Source organism: Cebus imitator, unplaced genomic scaffold (genome assembly GCF_001604975.1).
Source record: "Cebus imitator isolate Cc_AM_T3 unplaced genomic scaffold, Cebus_imitator-1.0 Scaffold233, whole genome shotgun sequence".
Classification (NCBI taxonomy): Eukaryota; Metazoa; Chordata; class Mammalia; order Primates; family Cebidae; genus Cebus; species Cebus imitator.
This window is the reverse complement of record NW_016107548.1, coordinates 986,617-996,211: the sequence shown is the minus strand read 5'-3', so window position 1 is coordinate 996,211 and position 9,595 is coordinate 986,617.

Sequence of the window (9,595 nt, the reverse complement as noted above, 5' to 3'; positions counted from 1 at the left end):
TGGTTCCAGAGATGTTAAAATGTGCAAAAAAGAATAAATATTCATGTTATATATCTTAAGAGCTAGGAGATATTGTAAGGAAACATGGGCTACAATTTTGTTTTCTATAGGCATCTTGGAATTTCTTCACTGTTCATCTGAGCTTTTATTCCTGGAATTTGAAAAAGTGCTAACTTTAAAGAGTTAATATAGAGCTTTAAAAAAGAAGATGGCAGCCTTTCTACTGCTTCTTTTACAATAGTGATAATGTCAGCACCTTCATCAAAATGGAACCAGCAACAGACATCTTTACCAGTAGCAGAAAGCCAGAAATGTATTTGTATTTACTTTCTTGGGGTTATTAATTTGCCATAGAACTACATTCATCCTATTCCCACATTTTTCAAATTTAAAAAAAAAAAGAGAGAGAGAGAAAGAGAGAGGGAGGCCTTGTTTCTAAGAGGTTATAAGTGCTATGGACCTGGGAGAGATGGCCTTTTTTTCTTAAACAAAAATATTTTCATCTCCTTATTTTAAATTTATAGACTGATTTCTGGAAATTAGGTTCAAACATTTTGGGATATAAACATTGAATCAAATACATAATCTTAAAGTAAACATTCTTGGAGTTAGACTCCTAGTATGATACATCTGATCGAGACATTGCTATGCCTACTTTTAGAAGTTTATACTTAAACCAGAGAAAATCAGCTAAAAGAAGAATCTAAACAAATATGCTTCGATATGTTATCCACATTGAAATTTTAGTTTTTCAGTTCACATTGCAGTAGTAATTCAGACCAGCTTTGAGATTTTTTTAACTTATCAAAAATCCCACAAGATAAAAAACACAGAAAGAGCTAAATGTATTCTAAAACTTATATGTAAATGTTTTTAAATGCTAAATTCTGATTTATGTGCCACTGAGAAATTCATGTAAATTTGCAACTTGATCTTGAGGTGGGAAGATTGGGAAAAAAGAAAATAGCAAGTGATGTGTTTTACTAGAAGGCTTTCTTACATATATTTATTGTTTCTTTAAGATATATCATTACTATCAATCTTTGACTACAAGCAAAGCAACCTGAGGTGGTTCAACTGTAAATAAAAAATTAAGTAACTACAAAAAAAACTAAAACTTATCATACATTAATGTGTGCCTTTATTTTAAATAAGAAATAGATTTAGCCAGACATAATATTCAAAGTATTTAATAACTTCTGGGTACGAGAACAAATCAATCAGGATGGGCACTGCCATCAGCAGCCAAACAGCCCCACAGCTATCAACTGGATACCAACTCAACTCTTAGCATGATGTGCTCCACAAAACTGCTCAGTAACCTAATATGTAAAAGAAATTAATGAAATAGTTTACTTACGTATTATTTCTTTGCTTACTTACTAGAATATTTTTGTATTTCCTTGGACTAATGTGAAAAACCTGACTTTTTTGGTAAGAAAAAAAAAGTCTACTTTTTTCATTGATGGGTCAAGGGGTGACTGAGATACAGTGGCCAGTTAGTTGAATCCTAGAAATGAGAGAAATATCTGATAGAAGGAAAATAATACATTCAGAAAAATGACAACCAAGGAAAAAGATGGCCAGTGAAAAATTCCTAGTAGCCAACATGGCCAGAGGACTTTTAAAAACTAGTGTTCTAAGTTGTGTTTTTGTTCTTTCTGTGTTTAAACTCCCTATGTTAACCATCAAACCCAAGACAGTTACATAGGTAACCTTGTTGCACTATAACTTTGGGGAACTGAAAAACCAGGTCTGAGTCCCATACTTAAGAAAGAAGCAGAGCAGAAAAAGGTCAGAACCTAAAGAAAATGACAAATGAGGATTGAGACATCTATAGGAACAGTAATTTAGAAAGGACTAAAAATTATCCCACCCTAAACCAAGAATCAATAGAAATACTGGACAGAGTGGTATGCTCTCACAATGCTTGAGACAGGGGTTAGTTTAATACATCTGGATATATGCCCCCCCAAAAATATAAAAAGTAATGCCAGAAAGCAAAAGTACTTGGGACATCTTTACGATATAACTAACTTTACTATTTAATAATGCTTGTCATTAGTGTTTTATTTCTAGTGTCAAAGAATCTAAAAAGCCATTTTAAAACAGGTACAAATTTATGCCTATCTAGTACATATGTTGCTTTTCTTATTTTTTTTTTAGAAATGTAGATTTTCTAAGGATTTTACCTCTTTTAATTTTTGTGAGTACATGGTAGGTATATATATTTATGGAGCATATGGGATATTTTGATACAGGCATATTTTAAATTGCTCATATTTTTGATTCACTGTTTTCTACCATATTTCATGATTTAAAAATATTAAATATTTCCATAAAATAAAATAAAAGACCCTCCTCACTTATCCTAAAAGATACGATCAAATCAGCATTATTCTCACTCAAGTATGTGGATAGACTGCCATGTATTTATGAATCATTTGGATGGAATAACAGAAAAAAAACATTCTTGAAGTCAGCTAAGCATAATAACCCATATGGACCATAACTGACACTGAAACTAATTGTTTCATGAATTTTTTAATGAATATAGGAGATGGCTTGGAAATGAGCCAACTCTTTAAGGCCCACCTGTGTCAAATCAGACCCTGGGAACTGGTCTAGTGGTAGGAATTATGGGATGCAGGTATAATCTTTATTTACTTCTTGGAATTTTATGTCTAAATACCTGACATAAAAATTCCTAGGATATTGCTGGTTAGAATATTTGAGTGAAGTAAGCAAGTCAAACAAAACAAAAGGCTGAAGAACATTATGAATCTCCACATTGTATAACAATCCTTGATTTTTTCGAAGTAATACATTTGTGGATAAAACAGCCTAGAATGCAAGAATTAGATGAAACAAATAAAGAACAGATATAAAATGAAACAAAACTGAAAAGTGGCAGAGTCCTAAGAATAACTCCAATCACTATTTCAGAATACAGTCTATAAAGACTCTCAATAGAGAAAACAAAGTAGATTTGAGTCTTTGTGTTGCCAGTATCAATCTGACATTCATACAAAAGTGATGCATTCTCAGTCACAGACACTAGACATTCAATGGGTTGTTTCTCCCCTTTTGTTGATCCTAACCCTAATTTAATAAAATTCTACTGATAGGGGCCATTTTTTCTAATTCACATATACACAAAAGTATTACGACAAACAAATTTGTCAGATAGAGTTAAATAGGATGGCAATGAATCAGAACCAAGGAACTGAGCTTGATACCTAATTTAAAGGGAAAAGAAGCACAAGCACATGTTGAAAACTCAAGTCATCGGTATGGTCTACTTTTCCCTTCTCTATAGTTTTCCTGTTTATGACAGTGAAAAGCACTCTGTAACAATTTGCATTTCCTTATCTAAAGTGAATACTAACTGGTGATATCCTTTTGTCAGATTATTTGGTTATTGCTATGTGGAGATTGTTTATATTGGTTAGATAGCAAACCATGAAATTATCTGCTTTTCCCATCTTTGATAAGCAGGATCTTTGAAAAACTGACACAACACATTTATAAAGATAATAACTGTGGACAGCCAGAGTGTTCAATAACATAGTGGTTAAGAAAGTGGGAGCTCCAAAATAAAAAATTGGGGATTCAAAAATCTTTTCTTTATCAGCTACATCATTTTATGTAAGCTACTTACCCTTTTTGTGATCCAGTTTTACCATCTGTAAAAAGGGCATAATCTATCACATAAGGTTGTTGTGAGCACTGGAGGAGGTAACAGGCAAACAGCATGTAGAACAATCCTGGATATACAGTTGGTGCCCAGTAAGCGTGATCTATTTTATTTATCTCAGACAGCATCTCCAACACCAAGACGTTAGACACTCATAGATGCCAATGGAATCTTTCCAGTACCAACTGACTGGAGTTCCACATCGTAGCACAACAAAGGTCTTCAGGAGGCTATTAAGAAGATGGAAACCTCAAAATAATTTGGAGGCTTAAGGTCATTAACAGTCTTGCTTCTCCTACTTCCCTACAGAAAGATCTGTGTAGTTATTCCAGAATTGGGAATATGAGGGTGATGGAAATACCATGAAAATGAGAAAGCATTTTGAAAGGAAGAAAATGTGCTCCTACAATCCACACTTTAGACCTAATCATTCTTGACCCATCTTGATTATCTTGCTACAAAGGCAAAAGATACTGGAGAGTAAAACATTCTTACTCTCAGATCCCATTGACTAATATAAGGGTGTTAATTTTGCTATTGTACCATAGTATATGTAGTTCCTAAGTAGACTTGATATTCATTGTCGCTTTCCACTGTCTCAGAGAGAAACCATTACAAATGGGATTTCAGAAAATTTTTTATACAGTGACTCCATGCGATCTGGATTGTTGAGGAAATTGGGACTTAGTATCTATACAATTGATTATTTATTTAATAACAAACAACTACAGTTATATGTACTCTGAGAAATTAAGGTCCAAAACATAGGATTTAGTGTAAAACAACCAATTTAAAGAGCTTGTGTCTATGTTATAAAGAATGACTATAAAAAGCAGACTATCTCCATGTGTGGGCTTTTAACTTGACACCTTGGGTTGAAGATAATTTCTGAGTGACACTGAGCAGACTGGATGCAGCAATAGTAAATGGATAAAAAAAGAGGATGAAGAAAATGGAAAGTAGAAGTAAGAAAATAAAAAAGAGAAAGACATGCAAGGGTAGAAACTACAACATGATGAAATCAGCAAGACAGTGGTACAATAGCATGGGTAGATAAGCACTAATTTTCCATTTGACCTTTGGGCAGACACTTCATATTTCATATTCAAACTCTGCTTAGCCTGACTTCCCCTTTCATCTTTCTGGAAGTATTTTGTTAGAGTCTAAATATGTACATTAGTCATGAATTTATGAATAAAAGGTCAGGAGGAACTTTTATTCATACTTCCACCTAACATGAAAGCAGTTGATTAATATACAGACCTCATGCACACATTGACATCTTCTCAACAATTTACCCCGGAAAATTTATTATTTTAGAAAATAATAAAAAATATCTCTCTTTTCTACAAGTCTTCCCAGTTTAAGAAGCACTTATGATGAAGAATATGAGGTTTAGAGAAGACACATCCATCAACAAATATTAAAATAAGAGCTCTTTTAATTTATACTAGCCATATCAAATGCATCATCAATAGTTTGAGGATTTTGCAAGTGATATCTGAAATCTGCCATTTTATGTAGTGTAATAAATATTAGATAGTATTAAAATCATTCCAAAATTAAGGAACAGTCAAATTTATACAATCTCTATTTAAATACTTTTGAAGGTAATAAAATAGAATACTGTGTTTATTGAAGAAAACTACTATAAATAACAAACTACCAAAAGAAACTACAAATAATTACATAGGGACTTAGTAACTCTTTTAGAATAATTGAATAATATTTAATAAAACTCTAAGTGAAACTTGACTTAATCATAATGAAATAGTTAACAACTGGTAATGACCAAGTTTATTATAAGCATAAAGCAGCCTTAAAATAAGGCTGTAGTCACTCATATCCCACAATAAAGGGCAAGCTTTTATTAAGTATTTATGTTATATCAATGCATTCTGGGTCAGTTAACAGACACATTTCAATCTAATTTGTCAATTTTAATCTAATTAAGATTGTAAAATAATGGAAAAATGAAAAATTAACTAATAATTATCATTGAGGTACTAATTTTATTAGTCAAACAAGTTATTCTTACAATCACTTATTCTTCAGTTAAATATTTATTAATCCCTGCTATGTGTCTAGATGTCCTATGATCTTACTATTGTTTAAAGCACAGAGTCTGACCAAAACAAAGACCCTTTGCTCTATAGTTTTATAATCCAGACCAAAGAAGCAGACAATAAATACGATTCAATGATAGATTTTAAACAGGTTTATTTGGGCATACACTTGGGAGTGATGTGGCTGGGACATATAAGAGGTTTAGATTAAACTTTTAAAAAACCTACCAGACTATTTTCCAAAATTGTTACAGCATTTTACATTCCCACCAACAGTGTATGAATGTTCCAATTGTTCTACACCCTTGTCAACAGTTCATACTGTTAGTCATTTAAATTTTAGCCATTCTATGAGTATGCAATGGAATCTTATTGTAGTGTTGATTTGCACTTTCTCTAATGACTAATGATGTTAAACATTTTCGCATGTGGTTTTTTGCTGCCCACATATCTCCCTTGGTGAACTGTCCATATTTGTCCTTTTTTTTTTTTTTTTTTTTTTTTTTTTATTTTTTTTTTTTTTTTTTTTTTTTTTTTGAGACAGAGTCTTGCTCTGTTGCCAGGCTGGAATACAGTGGCATGATCTCAGCTCACTGCAATCTCTGCCTCCCAAGTTCTCACGATTCTCTTGCCTCAGCCTCCCGAGTAGCAGGGATTACAGGCACATGCCACCACACCCAACTAATTTTTGTATTTTTAGTAGAGACAGGGTTTCACCATGTTGGCCAGGATGGTCTCGATCTCCTGACCTCGTGATCTGCCCACCTTGGCCTCCCAAAGTGCTGGGATTACAGGTGTGAGCCACCACACCTGGCCTCCTTGTCCTCTTTAAAAGTGAATTGTGTGTCTTCTTAATTAGTATTAAGAATTCTTTATATATTTCAGCTACATCTTCTTGTTGTATACACATTTGGAAAATGTAGTCTATCAGTCAATGGCTTATTTTATCAGTAGTGACTTTTGAAAAACAAAAGGTTTAATTTGATGCAATTCAATGTATCAAACATTTCTTCTGTAGTTTTTGCTTTTTGTGTCATATTTAAGAAATCTTTTTTGAATGTAAGGTCACAGAGATTTTTCTCCAAAACTTTGTTCAAGAAGCATTATAATCTTACCTTTAACAATCAAGTCTATGATTCATTTCGAGTTAATTTTTGCTGTTTGGTAAGAGTCAAAATTGATTTTTTTTTGTGCAAAGAGTCTAATTTTTTAAGCACCATTTGTTGAAACCAATTATCCTTCCTCATTGAATTGACACGGCACCTGTCTGAAACATAAATTAGCCATATATGTGTGGGCTATTTGCCAGACTATCTAGTCTGTTTCACTGACCTCTCTATGTTTAAGCCAGTGCCATATCATCTTGATGACCGCTGTTGTATAATATGCTTCTAACCTTTTCTTCATTTTCCAAGTTATTTTAGGAATCCTAAGGCCTTTTCATTTCTGAAAATTTTAGAAGCATCTGTCAATTTCTAACCAATTTTTTTGGTATATTAATTGTGATTGCGTTGAATCTGGAGTTCAATTTCAGAAAAATTGCCGTCTTAACAATATTGAGTTTTCCAGTCTATGAAGGCTGTCCTAGTTTGCTTGGGATGCTGCAACAAAATACCATAGACTTATAAACATCAGAAATTTATTTCTCACCATTTTGAAAGTTGAGACATCCAAGATTGAGAGATATCAGCAGATTCTGTGTCAAGTGAAGACCCACTTACTCACTGTTGGCCGTCTTCTCACTTCAACCTCACATGGCCAAAGGGTGAGGGATTTCTCCAGGGAGCCCTCTACAATAAAGGTACTAATTCCATTCATGAGGGCTTTGCATTTATATCACCTCCCAAAGATCTCACCTTCTAATACTGTCATGTTAGGTTAAGATTTCAACATGAATTTTGGGGAGATATAAACATGTATTCCATTGCAATGATGCATTCTATTTAGGTTTTCTTTAATTTATCTTAATAATGTTTTGTAGTTTTCAGCATACAGATATTGGACATCTCTTGTGCAATTTATTCCCAAGTATGCTACATTTTTACTCTACTGAAAACAGTATTTTAAAAAACTCAATTTCCAATGGTTTGTTGTTAATATATAGAATTAAAACACACTTTTTGCAATTGATTTTGTGTATTGCAAATTAGCAAATCTAGATTAGCTGTGGTAGGTTTAGTAGATTCTACTGAATTTTCTAGAGACAATCTTGCCATCTATGAACAGACAGTTTTACTTCTTCCTTTCTAATCTGTACATGCATTGCTTGTTTTCCCCTCCCTTTATTGCACTGGCTAGAACCTACAATATTGACTAAAAAAGGTAAGAGCAGACAAATTTCAATGATCTTAAGGAGAAAAACATCCAGTATTTCATGGAGTATAATTTTAATCGCAGATTTTACATAACTCTTCATCAGATTAGGGGTTTTCCTTTTATTCCTAGTTTTCTGAAAGGTTTCAGTCAGAAATGGATATTGGAATTTGTCAAATGCTTTTTCTCATATATTAAGCTAATCATGATGTACAAAATTGATATATTTTCTAATGTTAAACTAACTTTGCATTACTGGGTTAATCCTGGTCATGATGTGTTATCACTTCTATATATTGTTGTATTATTTGACACTCTAAAATTTCATTAAGAATTTTTGCATCTGTATTTATTTAGATAATTGTCTGTAGATTTCTTTTTTATATAATGTCTTTGACTAGGTATAAAGTAATGCTGACTTCATAGAACAGGTTGGGAAGCATTTCCTCTTCTTCAAATTTTGGAAGAATTTATACAATATTGGTATTACTTCCTCAAATGCTTGGTAGAATTCACAAGAGAAGCCTCTGGAAATAATATTTTATTTGTAGGAAGATTTTTAACTATAGATTCAATTCATTTAATAAATTTAATAGATATAGTGCTATTCAGGTTATTTATTTTTGAAGGAATTTTGATAATTTGTGTCTTTCAAGGAACTTGCTTATATTATTTATCTTATTAGCACAAAATTATACATAGTATTATCTGTATGATCTGTATTGATACGCCCACTCTAATTCCTGATATTGGCATATGTATCTTCTCTTTTTTATATATGATTAGTCTTATTAGAGTTTTATCAATTCCATTGATAATTCTCAATGAATCAGTTTGGGGTTTTATTACTTTTCTGCTGTTTTTTTGTTTTCTTATTCCATGGATTTTTTTCTATTATTTCCTTATTTCCATTATGTTCTTTCTTATAATAACTATAGCTTTAATTTCTACTTTAACGGTTTCTTAAAGTTAAAGCTTAAGTCATTGATGACCTTTCTTCATTCTTAAAATACGTGGTTAGTGTCTGGGCACAGTGGCTAACACCTGTAATTCTAGCACTTTAGGAGGTAGAGGCAGGCAGATCGCTTGGCCCAGGAATTCAAGACCAAACTGGACAACATGGAAAAATCCTGCCTCTACAAAACATGACAAAATTTAGCCAGGCATAGTGGCATGCACCTGTAGTCCCACCTACTTGGGAAGCTGAGGCAAGAGGATGGCTTGAGCCTAGGAGGTCAAGGCTGCAGTGAGCCTGCATTCCCGTGTGTTTAGTGCTATTAATTTCTCTCTACATACTCTCTGGCTACATCCTATAAGTTTTAACTGCTGTGTTTTAATTTCATTCAGTCCAAAATACTAATTGTCCTTTTGATTTCTGCGATCCATGGTTTAGTTAAAAGTATGTCCTTTAGTTTCCAAAGATTAACAGATTTATCCCAATACCTTTCTATTATTGATTTCTTTTTTTTTTTTTTTTTTTTTTTTTTTTTTTTTTTTTTTTTTTTTTTTTTTTTTTTTT